Source organism: Osmia lignaria, unplaced genomic scaffold, assembly GCF_051020975.1.
Source record: "Osmia lignaria lignaria isolate PbOS001 unplaced genomic scaffold, iyOsmLign1 scaffold0011, whole genome shotgun sequence".
NCBI lineage: Eukaryota > Metazoa > Arthropoda > Insecta > Hymenoptera > Megachilidae > Osmia > Osmia lignaria.
Genome location: NW_027478165.1, coordinates 1208134 through 1225052, shown reverse-complemented (window position 1 = coordinate 1225052; position 16919 = coordinate 1208134).

Here is a 16919-nt window from a genome sequence, read left to right as displayed (position 1 = left end):
GTGCGGCTTCGGAACTTTTAAATATCTTGATATATCTCGAGAACTACGCATCCGATCAAAAAATATCATAGAACATAAAAAGTAGGAAACTTAATTCTCTACAAAAAAGGTCTCTCAACATTTTGCCATAGCTCGGTTCGTTTCCGAGATATTTGCAGATATATCTCAAGGGAAGGGGCCTGACAGACATATTTCGAGATATTTCTTCTTCTTGTTGTTCTTCTTCTGCACAGCTAAGCTGGAAGTGGCATTTGCAGCTCGCAATAGTGCAGAGTTATCTCAAAGAAAGGGGCCACGGTGTTTCTGTATCTCTATTATGTTGGTGCGGCTTCGGAACTTTTAAATATCTTGATATATCTCGAGAACAACGCATCTGATCAAAAAATATCATAGAACATAAAAAGTAGGAAACCTAATTCTCTACAAAAAAGGTCTCTTAACGTTTTGCAATAGCTCGCTTCGTTTCCGAGATATTTGCAGATTTATCTCAAGGGAGGGGTCCTGACGGACATATTTCGAGATATTTCTTCTTCTTGTTCTTCTTCTTCTGCACAGCTAAACTGGAAGTGGCATTTCCAGCTCGCAATAGTGCAGAGTTATCCCAAAGAAAGGGGCCACGCTGTTTCTGTATCTCTATTATGTTGGTGCGGCTTCGGAACTTTTAAATATCTCGATATATCTCGAAAACTACGCTTCTGATCAAAAAATATCATAGAACATAAATTGTAGGAAACATAATTCTCTACAAAAAAGGTCTCTTAACATTTTGCCATAGCTCGCTTCGTTTCCGAGATATTTGCAGATTCATCTCAAGGGAAGGGTCCTGATGGACATATTTCGAGATATTTCTTCTTCTTGTTGTTCTTCTTCTGCACAGCTAAACTGGAAGTGGCATTTCCAGCTCGCAATCGTGCAGAGTTATCTCAAAGAAAGGGGCCACGGTGTTTCTGTATCTCTATTATGTTGGTGCGGCTTCGGAACTTTTAAATATCTTGATATATCTCGAGAACTACGCATCTGATCAAAAAATATCATAGAACATAAAAAGTAGGAAACTTAATTCTCTACAAAAAAGGTCTCTTAAGATTTTACCATAGCTCGCTTCGTTTCCGAGATATTTGCAGATTTATCTCAATGGAAGGGGCCTGACGGGCATATTTCGAGATATTTCTTCTTCTTGTTGTTCTTCTTCTGCACAGCTAAGCTGGGAGTGGCATTTGCAGCTCGCAATAGTGCAGAGTTATCTCAAAGAAAGGGGCCACGGTGTTTCTGTATCTCTATTATGTTGGTGCGGCTTCGGAACTTTTAAATATCTTGATATATCTCGAGAACTACGCATCCGATCAAAAAATATCATAGAACATAAAAAGTAGGAAACTTAATTCTCTACAAAAAAGGTCTCTTAACATTTTGCAATAGCTCGCTTCGTTTCCGAGATATTTGCAGATTTATCTCAAGGGAGGGGTCCTGACGGACATATTTCGAGATATTTCTTCTTCTTGTTCTTCTTCTTCTGCACAGCTAAACTGGAAGTGGCATTTCCAGCTCGCAATAGTGCAGAGTTATCCCAAAGAAAGGGGCCACGCTGTTTCTGTATCTCTATTATGTTGGTGCGGCTTCGGAACTTTTAAATATCTCGATATATCTCGAAAACTACGCTTCTGATCAAAAAATATCATAGAACATAAATTGTAGGAAACATAATTCTCTACAAAAAAGGTCTCTTAACATTTTGCCATAGCTCGCTTCGTTTCCGAGATATTTGCAGATTCATCTCAAGGGAAGGGTCCTGATGGACATATTTCGAGATATTTCTTCTTCTTGTTGTTCTTCTTCTGCACAGCTAAACTGGAAGTGGCATTTCCAGCTCGCAATCGTGCAGAGTTATCTCAAAGAAAGGGGCCACGGTGTTTCTGTATCTCTATTATGTTGGTGCGGCTTCGGAACTTTTAAATATCTTGATATATCTCGAGAACTACGCATCTGATCAAAAAATATCATAGAACATAAAAAGTAGGAAACTTAATTCTCTACAAAAAAGGTCTCTTAACATTTTGCCATAGCTCGCTTCGTTTCCGAGATATTTGCAGATTTATCCCAATGGAAGGGGCCTGACGGGCATATTTCGAGATATTTCTTCTTCTTGTTGTTCTTCTTCTGCACAGCTAAGCTGGAAGTGGCATTTGCAGCGCGCAATAGTGCAGAGTTATCTCAAAGAAAGGGGCCACGGTGTTTCTGTATCTCTATTATGTTGGTGCGGCTTCGGCACTTTTAAATATCTTGATATATCTCGAGAACTACGCATCCGATCAAAAAATATCATAGAACATAAAAAGTAGGACACTTAATTCTCTACAAAAAAGGTCTCTTAACATTTTGCCATAGCTCGCTTCGTTTCCGAGATATTTGCAGATATATCTCAAGGGAAGGGGCCTGACGGACATATTTCGAGATATTTCTTCTTCTTGTTGTTCTTCTTCTGCACAGCTAAGCTGGGAGTGGCATTTGCAGCTCGCAATAGTGCAGAGTTATCTCAAAGAAAGGGGCCACGGTGTTTCTGTATCTCTATTATGTTGGTGCGGCTTCGGAACTTTTAAATATCTTGATATATCTCGAGAACTACGCATCCGATCAAAAAATATCATAGAACATAAAAAGTAGGAAACTTAATTCTCTACAAAAAAGGTCTCTTAACATTTTGCCATAGCTCGCTTCGTTTCCGAGATATTTGCAGATATATCTCAAGGGAAGGGGCCTGACGGACATATTTCGAGATATTTCTTCTTCTTGTTGTTCTTCTTCTGCACAGCTAAGCTGGGAGTGGCATTTGCAGCTCGCAATAGTGCAGAGTTATCTCAAAGAAAGGGGCCACGGTGTTTCTGTATCTCTATTATGTTGGTGCGGCTTCGGAACTTTTAAATATCTTGATATATCTCGAGAACTACGCATCTGATCAAAAAATATCATAGAACATAAAAAGTAGGAAACTTAATTCTCTACGAAAAAGGTCTCTTAGCATTTTGCCATAGCTCGCTTCGTTTCCGAGATATTTGCATATTTATCTCAAGGGAAGGGGCCTGACGGACATATTTCGAGATATTTCTTCTTCTTGTTGTTCTTCTTCTGCACAGCTAAGCTGGAAGTGGCATTTGCGGCTCGCACTAGTGCAGAGTTATCTCAAAGAAAGGGGCCACGGTGTTTCTGTATCTCTATTATGTTGGTGCGGCTTCGGAACTTTTAAATATCTTGATATATCTCGAGAACTACGCATCCGATCAAAAAATATCATAGAACATAAAAAGTAGGAAACTTAATTCTCTACAAAAAAGGTCTCTCAACATTTTGCCATAGCTCGGTTCGTTTCCGAGATATTTGCAGATATATCTCAAGGGAAGGGGCCTGACAGACATATTTCGAGATATTTCTTCTTCTTGTTGTTCTTCTTCTGCACAGCTAAGCTGGAAGTGGCATTTGCAGCTCGCAATAGTGCAGAGTTATCTCAAAGAAAGGGGCCACGGTGTTTCTGTATCTCTATTATGTTGGTGCGGCTTCGGAACTTTTAAATATCTTGATATATCTCGAGAACAACGCATCTGATCAAAAAATATCATAGAACATAAAAAGTAGGAAACCTAATTCTCTACAAAAAAGGTCTCTTAACGTTTTGCAATAGCTCGCTTCGTTTCCGAGATATTTGCAGATTTATCTCAAGGGAGGGGTCCTGACGGACATATTTCGAGATATTTCTTCTTCTTGTTCTTCTTCTTCTAGACAGCTAAACTGGAAGTGGCATTTCCAGCTCGCAATAGTGCAGAGTTATCCCAAAGAAAGGGGCCACGCTGTTTCTGTATCTCTATTATGTTGGTGCGGCTTCGGAACTTTTAAATATCTCGATATATCTCGAAAACTACGCTTCTGATCAAAAAATATCATAGAACATAAATTGTAGGAAACATAATTCTCTACAAAAAAGGTCTCTTAACATTTTGCCATAGCTCGCTTCGTTTCCGAGATATTTGCAGATTCATCTCAAGGGAAGGGTCCTGATGGACATATTTCGAGATATTTCTTCTTCTTGTTGTTCTTCTTCTGCACAGCTAAACTGGAAGTGGCATTTCCAGCTCGCAATCGTGCAGAGTTATCTCAAAGAAAGGGGCCACGGTGTTTCTGTATCTCTATTATGTTGGTGCGGCTTCGGAACTTTTAAATATCTTGATATATCTCGAGAACTACGCATCTGATCAAAAAATATCATAGAACATAAAAAGTAGGAAACTTAATTCTCTACAAAAAAGGTCTCTTAACATTTTGCCATAGCTCGCTTCGTTTCCGAGATATTTGCAGATTTATCTCAATGGAAGGGGCCTGACGGGCATATTTCGAGATATTTCTTCTTCTTGTTGTTCTTCTTCTGCACAGCTAAGCTGGAAGTGGCATTTGCGGCTCGCACTAGTGCAGAGTTATCTCAAAGAAAGGGGCCACGGTGTTTCTGTATCTCTATTATGTTGGTGCGGCTTCGGAACTTTTAAATATCTTGATATATCTCGAGAACTACGCATCCGATCAAAAAATATCATAGAACATAAAAAGTAGGAAACTTAATTCTCTACAAAAAAGGTCTCTCAACATTTTGCCATAGCTCGGTTCGTTTCCGAGATATTTGCAGATATATCTCAAGGGAAGGGGCCTGACAGACATATTTCGAGATATTTCTTCTTCTTGTTGTTCTTCTTCTGCACAGCTAAGCTGGAAGTGGCATTTGCAGCTCGCAATAGTGCAGAGTTATCTCAAAGAAAGGGGCCACGGTGTTTCTGTATCTCTATTATGTTGGTGCGGCTTCGGAACTTTTAAATATCTTGATATATCTCGAGAACAACGCATCTGATCAAAAAATATCATAGAACATAAAAAGTAGGAAACCTAATTCTCTACAAAAAAGGTCTCTTAACGTTTTGCAATAGCTCGCTTCGTTTCCGAGATATTTGCAGATTTATCTCAAGGGAGGGGTCCTGACGGACATATTTCGAGATATTTCTTCTTCTTGTTCTTCTTCTTCTAGACAGCTAAACTGGAAGTGGCATTTCCAGCTCGCAATAGTGCAGAGTTATCCCAAAGAAAGGGGCCACGCTGTTTCTGTATCTCTATTATGTTGGTGCGGCTTCGGAACTTTTAAATATCTCGATATATCTCGAAAACTACGCTTCTGATCAAAAAATATCATAGAACATAAATTGTAGGAAACATAATTCTCTACAAAAAAGGTCTCTTAACATTTTGCCATAGCTCGCTTCGTTTCCGAGATATTTGCAGATTCATCTCAAGGGAAGGGTCCTGATGGACATATTTCGAGATATTTCTTCTTCTTGTTGTTCTTCTTCTGCACAGCTAAACTGGAAGTGGCATTTCCAGCTCGCAATCGTGCAGAGTTATCTCAAAGAAAGGGGCCACGGTGTTTCTGTATCTCTATTATGTTGGTGCGGCTTCGGAACTTTTAAATATCTTGATATATCTCGAGAACTACGCATCTGATCAAAAAATATCATAGAACATAAAAAGTAGGAAACTTAATTCTCTACAAAAAAGGTCTCTTAACATTTTGCCATAGCTCGCTTCGTTTCCGAGATATTTGCAGATTTATCTCAATGGAAGGGGCCTGACGGGCATATTTCGAGATATTTCTTCTTCTTGTTGTTCTTCTTCTGCACAGCTAAGCTGGAAGTGGCATTTGCAGCGCGCAATAGTGCAGAGTTATCTCAAAGAAAGGGGCCACGGTGTTTCTGTATCTCTATTATGTTGGTGCGGCTTCGGCACTTTTAAATATCTTGATATATCTCGAGAACTACGCATCCGATCAAAAAATATCATAGAACATAAAAAGTAGGAAACTTAATTCTCTACAAAAAAGGTCTCTTAACATTTTGCCATAGCTCGCTTCGTTTCCGAGATATTTGCAGATATATCTCAAGGGAAGGGGCCTGACGGACATATTTCGAGATATTTCTTCTTCTTGTTGTTCTTCTTCTGCACAGCTAAGCTGGGAGTGGCATTTGCAGCTCGCAATAGTGCAGAGTTATCTCAAAGAAAGGGGCCACGGTGTTTCTGTATCTCTATTATGATGGTGCGGCTTCGGAACTTTTAAATATCTTGATATATCTCGAGAACTACGCATCCGATCAAAAAATATCATAGAACATAAAAAGTAGGAAACTTAATTCTCTACAAAAAAGGTCTCTTAACATTTTGCCATAGCTCGCTTCGTTTCCGAGATATTTGCAGATATATCTCAAGGGAAGGGGCCTGACGGACATATTTCGAGATATTTCTTCTTCTTGTTGTTCTTCTTCTGCACAGCTAAGCTGGGAGTGGCATTTGCAGCTCGCAATAGTGCAGAGTTATCTCAAAGAAAGGGGCCACGGTGTTTCTGTATCTCTATTATGTTGGTGCGGCTTCGGAACTTTTAAATATCTTGATATATCTCGAGAACTACGCATCTGATCAAAAAATATCATAGAACATAAAAAGTAGGAAACTTAATTCTCTACAAAAAAGGTCTCTTAACATTTTGCCATAGCTCGCTTCGTTTCCGAGATATTTGCAGATTTATCTCAATGGAAGGGGCCTGACGGGCATATTTCGAGATATTTCTTCTTCTTGTTGTTCTTCTTCTGCACAGCTAAGCTGGAAGTGGCATTTGCAGCGCGCAATAGTGCAGAGTTATCTCAAAGAAAGGGGCCACGGTGTTTCTGTATCTCTATTATGTTGGTGCGGCTTCGGCACTTTTAAATATCTTGATATATCTCGAGAACTACGCATCCGATCAAAAAATATCATAGAACATAAAAAGTAGGAAACTTAATTCTCTACAAAAAAGGTCTCTTAACATTTTGCCATAGCTCGCTTCGTTTCCGAGATATTTGCAGATATATCTCAAGGGAAGGGGCCTGACGGACATATTTCGAGATATTCCTTCTTCTTGTTGTTCTTCTTCTGCACAGCTAAGCTGGGAGTGGCATTTGCAGCTCGCAATAGTGCAGAGTTATCTCAAAGAAAGGGGCCACGGTGTTTCTGTATCTCTATTATGTTGGTGCGGCTTCGGAACTTTTAAATATCTTGATATATCTCGAGAACTACGCATCCGATCAAAAAATATCATAGAACATAAAAAGTAGGAAACTTAATTCTCTACAAAAAAGGTCTCTTAACATTTTGCCATAGCTCGCTTCGTTTCCGAGATATTTGCAGATATATCTCAAGGGAAGGGGCCTGACGGACATATTTCGAGATATTTCTTCTTCTTGTTGTTCTTCTTCTGCACAGCTAAGCTGGAAGTGGCATTTACAGCTCGCAATAGTGCAGAGTTATCTCAAAGAAAGGGGCCACGGTGTTTCTGTATCTCTATTATGTTGGTGCGGCTTCGGAACTTTTAAATATCTTGATATATCTCGAGAACTACGCCTCTGATCGAAAAATATCATAGAAGATAAAAAGTAGGAAACTTAATTCTCTACAAAAAACGTCTTTTAAGATTTTGCCATAGCTCGCTTCGTTTCCGAGATATTTGCAGATTTATCTCAAGGGAAGGGGCCTGACGGACATATTTCGAGATATTTCTTCTTCTTGTTGTTCTTCTTCTGCACAGCTAAGCTGGAAGTGGCATTTGCAGCGCGCAATAGTGCAGAGTTATCTCAAAGAAAGGGGCCACGGTGTTTCTGTATCTCTATTATGTTGGTGCGGCTTCGGAACTTTTAAATATCTTGATATATCTCGAGAACTACGCATCTGATCAAAAAATATCATACTACATAAAAAGTAGGAAACTTAATTCTCTACAAGAAAGGTCTCTAAACATTTTGCCATAGCTCGCTTCGTTTCCGAGATATTTGCAGATTTATCTCAAGGGAAGGGGCCTGACGGACATATTTCGAGATGTTTCTTCTTCTTGTTGTTCTTCTTCTGCACAGCTAAGCTGGAAGTGGCATTTGCAGCTCGCAATAGTGCAGAGTTATCCCAAAGAAAGGGGCCACGGTGTTTCTGTATCTCTATTATGTTGGTGCGGCTTCGGAACTTTTAAATATCTCGATATATCTCGAAAACTACGCTTCTGATCAAAAAATATCATACAAGATAAATTGTAGGAAACATAATTCTCTACAAAAAAGGTCTCTTAACATTTTGCCATAGCTCGCTTCGTTTCCGAGATATTTGCAGATTTATCTCAAGGGAAGGGGCCTGACGGACATATTTCGAGATATTTCTTCTTCTTGTTGTTCTTCTTCTGCACAGCTAAGCTGGAAGTGGCATTTGCAGCGCGCAATAGTGCAGAGTTATCTCAAAGAAAGGGGCCACGGTGTTTCTGTATCTCTATTATGTTGGTGCGGCTTCGGAACTTTTAAATATCTTGATATATCTCGAGAACTACGCATCTGATCAAAAAATATCATACTATATAAAAAGTAGGAAACTTAATTCTCTACAAGAAAGGTCTCTAAACATTTTGCCATAGCTCGCTTCGTTTCCGAGATATTTGCAGATTTATCTCAAGGGAAGGGGCCTGACGGACATATTTCGAGATGTTTCTTCTTCTTGTTGTTCTTCTTCTGCACAGCTAAGCTGGAAGTGGCATTTGCAGCTCGCAATAGTGCAGAGTTATCTCAAAGAGAGGGGCCACGGTATTTCTGTATCTCTATTATGTTGGTGCGGCTTCGGAACTTTTAAATATCTTGATATATCTCGAGAACTACGCATCTGATCAAAAAATATCATACTACATAAAAAGTAGGAAACTTAATTCTCTACAAGAAAGGTCTCTAAACATTTTGCCATAGCTCGCTTCGTTTCCGAGATATTTGCAGATTTATCTCAAGGGAAGGGGCCTGACGGACATATTTCGAGATGTTTCTTCTTCTTGTTGTTCTTCTTCTGCACAGCTAAGCTGGAAGTGGCATTTGCAGCTCGCAATAGTGCAGAGTTATCTCAAAGAGAGGGGCCACGGTATTTCTGTATCTCTATTATGTTGGTGCGGCTTCGGAACTTTTAAATATCTTGATATATCTCGAGAACTACGCATCTGATCAAAAAATATCATAGAAGATAAAACGTAGGAAACTTGATTCTCTACAAGAAAGGTCTCTAAACATTTTGCCATAGCTCGCTTCGTTTCCGAGATATTTGCAGATTTATCTCAAGGGAAGGGGCCTGACGGACATATTTCGAGATGTTTCTTCTTCTTGTTGTTCTTCTTCTGCACAGCTAAGCTGGAAGTGGCATTTGCGGCTCGCACTAGTGCAGAGTTATCTCAAAGAAAGGGGCCACGGTGTTTCTGTATCTCTATTATGTTGGTGCGGCTTCGGAACTTTTAAATATCTCGATATATCGCGAAAACTACGCTTCTGATCAAAAAATATCATAGAACATAAATTGTAGGAAACATAATTCTCTACAAAAAACGTCTCTTCACATTTTGCCATAGCTCGCTTCGTTTCCGAGATATTTGCAGATTTATCTCAAGGGAAGGGGCCTGACGGACATATTTCGAGATATTTCTTCTTCTTGTTGTTCTTCTTCTGCACAGCTAAGCTGGAAGTGGCATTTGCAGCTCGCAATAGTGCAGAGTTATCTCAAAGAAAGGGGCCACGGTGTTTCTGTACCTCTATTATGTTGGTGCAGCTTCGGAGCTTTTAAATATCTTGATATATCTCGAGAACTACGCATCTGATCAAAAAATATCATAGAACAGAAAAAGTAGGAAACCTAATTCTTTACAAAAAAGGTCTCTTAACGTTTTGCAATAGCTCGCTTCGTTTCCGAGATATTTGCAGATTTATCTCAAGGGAGGGGTCCTGACGGACATATTTCGAGATATTTCTTCTTCTTGTTGTTCTTCTTCTGCACAGCTAAACTGGAAGTGGCATTTCCAGCTCGCAATAGTGCAGAGTTATCCCAAAGAAAGGGGCCACGCTGTTTCTGTATCTCTATTATGTTGGTGCGGCTTCGGAACTTTTAAATATCTCGATATATCTCGAAAACTACGCTTCTGATCAAAAAATATCATAGAACATAAATTGTAGGAAACATATTTCTCTACAAAAAAGGTCTCTTAACATTTTGCCATAGCTCGCTTCGTTTCCGAGATATTTGCAGATTTATCTCAAGGGAAGGGGCCTGACGGACATATTTCGAGATATTTCTTCTTCTTGTTGTTCTTCTTCTGCACAGCTAAGCTGGAAGTGGCATTTGCAGGTCGCAATAGTGCAGAGTTATCTCAAAGAAAGGGGCCACGGTGTTTCTGTATCTCTATTATGTTGGTGCGGCTTCGGAACTTTTAAATATCTCGATATATCTCGAAAACTACGCTTCTGATCAAAAAATATCGGAGAACGTAAATTGTAGGAAAGATAATTCTGTACAAAAAAGGTCTCTTAACATTTTGCCATAGCTCGCTTCGTTTCCGAGATATTTGCAGATTTATCTCAATGGAAGGGGCCTGACGGGCATATTTCGAGATATTTCTTCTTCTTGTTGTTCTTCTTCTGCACAGCTAAGCTGGAAGTGGCATTTGCAGCGCGCAATAGTGCAGAGTTATCTCAAAGAAAGGGGCCACGGTGTTTCTGTATCTCTATTATGTTGGTGCGGCTTCGGAACTTTTAAATATCTTGATATATCTCGAGAACTACGCATCTGATCAAAAAATATCATACTACATAAAAAGTAGGAAACTTAATTCTCTACAAGAAAGGTCTCTAAACATTTTGCCATAGCTCGCTTCGTTTCCGAGATATTTGCAGATTTATCTCAAGGGAAGGGGCCTGACGGACATATTTCGAGATGTTTCTTCTTCTTGTTGTTCTTCTTCTGCACAGCTAAGCTGGAAGTGGCATTTGCAGCTCGCAATAGTGCAGAGTTATCCCAAAGAAAGGGGCCACGGTGTTTCTGTATCTCTATTATGTTGGTGCGGCTTCGGAACTTTTAAATATCTCGATATATCTCGAAAACTACGCTTCTGATCAAAAAATATCATAGAAGATAAATTGTAGGAAACATAATTCTCTACAAAAAAGGTCTCTTAACATTTTGCCATAGCTCGCTTCGTTTCCGAGATATTTGCAGATTTATCTCAAGGGAAGGGGCCTGACGGACATATTTCGAGATATTTCTTCTTCTTGTTGTTCTTCTTCTGCACAGCTAAGCTGGAAGTGGCATTTGCAGCGCGCAATAGTGCAGAGTTATCTCAAAGAAAGGGGCCACGGTGTTTCTGTATCTCTATTATGTTGGTGCGGCTTCGGAACTTTTAAATATCTTGATATATCTCGAGAACTACGCATCTGATCAAAAAATATCATACTATATAAAAAGTAGGAAACTTAATTCTCTACAAGAAAGGTCTCTAAACATTTTGCCATAGCTCGCTTCGTTTCCGAGATATTTGCAGATTTATCTCAAGGGAAGGGGCCTGACGGACATATTTCGAGATGTTTCTTCTTCTTGTTGTTCTTCTTCTGCACAGCTAAGCTGGAAGTGGCATTTGCAGCTCGCAATAGTGCAGAGTTATCTCAAAGAGAGGGGCCACGGTATTTCTGTATCTCTATTATGTTGGTGCGGCTTCGGAACTTTTAAATATCTTGATATATCTCGAGAACTACGCATCTGATCAAAAAATATCATACTACATAAAAAGTAGGAAACTTAATTCTCTACAAGAAAGGTCTCTAAACATTTTGCCATAGCTCGCTTCGTTTCCGAGATATTTGCAGATTTATCTCAAGGGAAGGGGCCTGACGGACATATTTCGAGATGTTTCTTCTTCTTGTTGTTCTTCTTCTGCACAGCTAAGCTGGAAGTGGCATTTGCAGCTCGCAATAGTGCAGAGTTATCTCAAAGAGAGGGGCCACGGTATTTCTGTATCTCTATTATGTTGGTGCGGCTTCGGAACTTTTAAATATCTTGATATATCTCGAGAACTACGCATCTGATCAAAAAATATCATAGAAGATAAAACGTAGGAAACTTGATTCTCTACAAGAAAGGTCTCTAAACATTTTGCCATAGCTCGCTTCGTTTCCGAGATATTTGCAGATTTATCTCAAGGGAAGGGGCCTGACGGACATATTTCGAGATGTTTCTTCTTCTTGTTGTTCTTTTTCTGCACAGCTAAGCTGGAAGTGGCATTTGCGGCTCGCACTAGTGCAGAGTTATCTCAAAGAAAGGGGCCACGGTGTTTCTGTATCTCTATTATGTTGGTGCGGCTTCGGAACTTTTAAATATCTCGATATATCGCGAAAACTACGCTTCTGATCAAAAAATATCATAGAACATAAATTGTAGGAAACATAATTCTCCACAAAAAACGTCTCTTCACATTTTGCCATAGCTCGCTTCGTTTCCGAGATATTTGCAGATTTATCTCAAGGGAAGGGGCCTGACGGACATATTTCGAGATATTTCTTCTTCTTGTTGTTCTTCTTCTGCACAGCTAAGCTGGAAGTGGCATTTGCAGCTCGCAATAGTGCAGAGTTATCTCAAAGAAAGGGGCCACGGTGTTTCTGTACCTCTATTATGTTGGTGCAGCTTCGGAGCTTTTAAATATCTTGATATATCTCGAGAACTACGCATCTGATCAAAAAATATCATAGAACAGAAAAAGTAGGAAACCTAATTCTTTACAAAAAAGGTCTCTTAACGTTTTGCAATAGCTCGCTTCGTTTCCGAGATATTTGCAGATTTATCTCAAGGGAGGGGTCCTGACGGACATATTTCGAGATATTTCTTCTTCTTGTTGTTCTTCTTCTGCACAGCTAAACTGGAAGTGGCATTTCCAGCTCGCAATAGTGCAGAGTTATCCCAAAGAAAGGGGCCACGCTGTTTCTGTATCTCTATTATGTTGGTGCGGCTTCGGAACTTTTAAATATCTCGATATATCTCGAAAACTACGCTTCTGATCAAAAAATATCAGAGAACGTAAATTGTAGGAAACATAATTCTCTACAAAAAAGGTCTCTTAACATTTTGCCATAGCTCGCTTCGTTTCCGAGATATTTGCAGATTTATCTCAAGGGAAGGGGCCTGACGGACATATTTCGAGATATTTCTTCTTCTTGTTGTTCTTCTTCTGCACAGCTAAGCTGGAAGTGGCATTTGCAGCTCGCAATAGTGCAGAGTTATCTCAAAGAAAGGGGCCACGGTGTTTCTGTATCTCTATTATGTTGGCGCGGCTTCGGAACTTTTAAATATCTTGATATATCTCGAGAACTACGCATCTGATCAAAAAATATCGTAGAACATAAAAAGTAGGAAACTTAATTCTCTACAAAAAAGGTCTCTTATCATTTTGCCATAGCTCGCTTCGTTTCCGAGATATTTGCAGATTTATCTCGAGGGAAGGGGCCTGACGGACATATTTCGAGATATTTCTTCTTCTTGCTGTTCTTCTTCTGCACAGCTAAGCTGGAAGCGGCATTTGCGGCTCGCACTAGTGCAGAGTTATCTCAAAGAAAGGGGCCACGGTGTTTCTGTATCTCTATTATGTTGGTGCGGCCTCGGAACTTTTAAATATCTTGATATATCTCGAGAACTACGCCTCTGATCGAAAAATATCATAGACCATAAAAAGTAGGAAACTTAATTCTCTACAAAAAAGGTCTCTTAACATTTTGCCATAGCTCGCTTCGTTTCCGAGATATTTGCAGATTTATATCAAGGGAAGGGGCCTGACGGACATATTCCGAGATATTTCTTCTTCTTGTTGTTCCTCTTCTGCACAGCTAAGCTGGAAGTGGCATTTGCAGGTCGCAATAGTGCAGAGTTATCTCAAAGAAAGGGGCCACGGTGTTTCTGTATCCCTATTATGTTGGTGCGGCTTCGGAACTTTTAAATATCTCGATATATCTCGAGAACTACGCTTCTGATCAAAAAATATCATAGTACATAAATTGTAGGAAACATAATTCTCTACAAAAAACGTCTCTTAACATTCTGCCATAGCTCGCTTCGTTTCCGAGATATTTGCAGATTTATCTCAAGGGAAGGGGCCTGACGGACATATTTCGAGATATTTCTTCTTCTTGATGTTCTTCTTCTGCACAGCTAAGCTGGAAGTGGCATTTGCGGCTCGCACTAGTGCAGAGTTATCTCAAAGAAAGGGGCCACGGTGTTTCTGTATCCCTATTATGTTGGTGCGGCTTCGGAACTTTTAAATATCTCGATATATCTCGAGAACTACGCTTCTGATCAAAAAATATCATAGAACATAAATTGTAGGAAACATAATTCTCTACAGAAAAGGTCTCTTAACATTTTGCCATAGCTCGCTTCGTTTCCGAGATATTTGCAGATATATCTCAAGGGAAGGGGCCTGACGGACATATTTCGAGATATTTCTTCTTCTTGTTGTTCTTCTTCTGCACAGCTAAGCTGGAAGTGGCATTTACAGCTCGGAATAGTGCAGAGTTATCTCAAAGAAAGGGGCCACGGTGTTTCTGTATCTCTATTATGTTGGTGCGGCTTCGGAACTTTTAAATATCTTGATATATCTCGAGAACTACGCATCTGATCAAAAAATATCATAGAACATCAAAAGTAGAAAACTTAATTCTCTACAAAAAAGGTCTCTTAACATTTTGCCATAGCTCGCTTCATTTCCGAGATATTTGCAGATTTATCTCAAGGGAAGGGGCCTAACGGACATATTTCGAGATATTTCTTCTTCTTATTGTTCTTCTTCTGCACAGCTAAACTGGAAGTGGCATTTCCAGCTCGCAATAGTGCAGAGTTATCTCAAAGAGAGGGGCCACGGTGTTTCTGTATCTCTATTATGTTGGTGCGGCTTCGGAACTTTTAAATATCTTGATATATCTCGAGAACTACGCATCTGATCAAAAAATATCATAGAACATGAAAAGTAGGAAACTTAATTCTCTACAAAAAAGGTCTCTTAACATTTTGCCATAGCTCTCTCTGTTTCCGAGATATTTGCAGATTTATCTCAAGGGAAGGGGCCTGACGGACATATTTCGAGATATTTCTTCTTCTTGTTGTTCCTCTTCTGCACAGCTAAGCTGGAAGTGGCATTTGCGGCTCGCACTAGTGCAGAGTTATCTCAAAGAAAGGGGCCACGGTGTTTCTGTATCCCTATTATGTTGGTGCGGCTTCGGAACTTTTAAATATCTCGATATATCTCGAGAACTACGCTTCTGATCAAAAAATATCATAGAACATAAATTGTAGGAAACATAATTCTCTACAAAAAACGTCTCTTAACATTTTGCCATAGCTCTCTTCGTTTCCGAGATATTTGCAGATTTATCTCAAGGGAAGGGGCCTGACGGACATATTTCGAGATATTTCTTCTTCTTGTTGTTCTTCTTCTGCACAGCTAAGCTGGAAGTGGCATTTGCGGCTCGCACTAGTGCAGAGTTATCTCAAAGAAAGGGGCCACGGTGTTTCTGTATCCCTATTATGTTGTTGCGGCTTCGGAACTTTTAAATATCTCGATATATCTCGAGAACTACGCTTCTGATCAAAAAATATCATAGAACATAAATTGTAGGAAACATAATTCTCTACAAAAAACGTCTCTTAACATTTTGCCATAGCTCTCTTCGTTTCCGAGATATTTGCAGATTTATCTCAAGGGAAGGGGCCTGACGGACATATTTCGAGATATTTCTTCTTCTTGTTGTTCTTCTTCTGCACAGCTAAGCTGGGAGTGGCATTTGCGGCTCGCACTAGTGCACAGTTATCTCAAAGAAAGGGGCCACGGTGTTTCTGTATCTCTATTATGTTGGTGCGGCTTCGGAACTTTTAAATATCTCGATATATCTCGAAAACTGCGCTTCTGATCAAAAAATATCATAGAACATAAATTGTAGGAAACATAATTCTCTACAAAAAAGGTCTCTTAACATTTTGCCATAGCTCGCTTCGTTTCCGAGATATTTGCAGATATATCTCAAGGGAAGGGGCCTGACGGACATATCTCGAGATATTTCTTCTTCTTGTTGTTCTTCTTCTGCACAGCTAAGCTGGAAGTGGCATTTGCGGCTCGCACTAGTGCAGAGTTATCTCAAAGAAAGGGGCCACGGTGTTTCTGTATCCCTATTATGTTGGTGCGGCTTCGGAACTTTTAAATATCTCGATATATCTCGAGAACTACGCTTCTGATCAAAAAATATCATAGAACATAAATTGTAGGAAACATAATTCTCTACAAAAAAGGTCTCTTAACATTTTGCCATAGCTCGCTTCGTTTCCGAGATATTTGCAGATATATCTCAAGGGAAGGGGCCTGACGGACATATTTCGAGATATTTCTTCTTCTTGTTGTTCTTCTTCTGCACAGCTAAGCTGGAAGTGGCATTTGCGGCTCGCACTAGTGCAGAGTTATCTCAAAGAAAGGGGCCACGGTGTTTCTGTATCCCTATTATGTTGGTGCGGCTTCGGAACTTTTAAATATCTCGATATATCTCGAGAACTACGCTTCTGATCAAAAAATATCATAGAACATAAATTGTAGGAAACATAATTCTCTACAAAAAAGGTCTCTTAACATTTTGCCATAGCTCGCTTCGTTTCCGAGATATTTGCAGATATATCTCAAGGGAAGGGGCCTGACGGACATATTTCGAGATATTTCTTCTTCTTGTTGTTCTTCTTCTGCACAGCTAAGCTGGAAGTGGCATTTACAGCTCGGAATAGTGCAGAGTTATCTCAAAGAGAGGGGCCACGGTGTTTCTGTATCTCTATTATGTTGGTGCGGTTTCGGAACTTTTAAATATCTTGATATATCTCGAGAACTACGCATCTGATCAAAAAATATATCATAGAACATAAAAAGTAGGAAACTTAATTCTCTACAAAAAAGGTCTGTTAACATTTTGCCATAGCTCGCTTCGTTTCCGAGATATTTGCAGATTTATCTCAAGGGA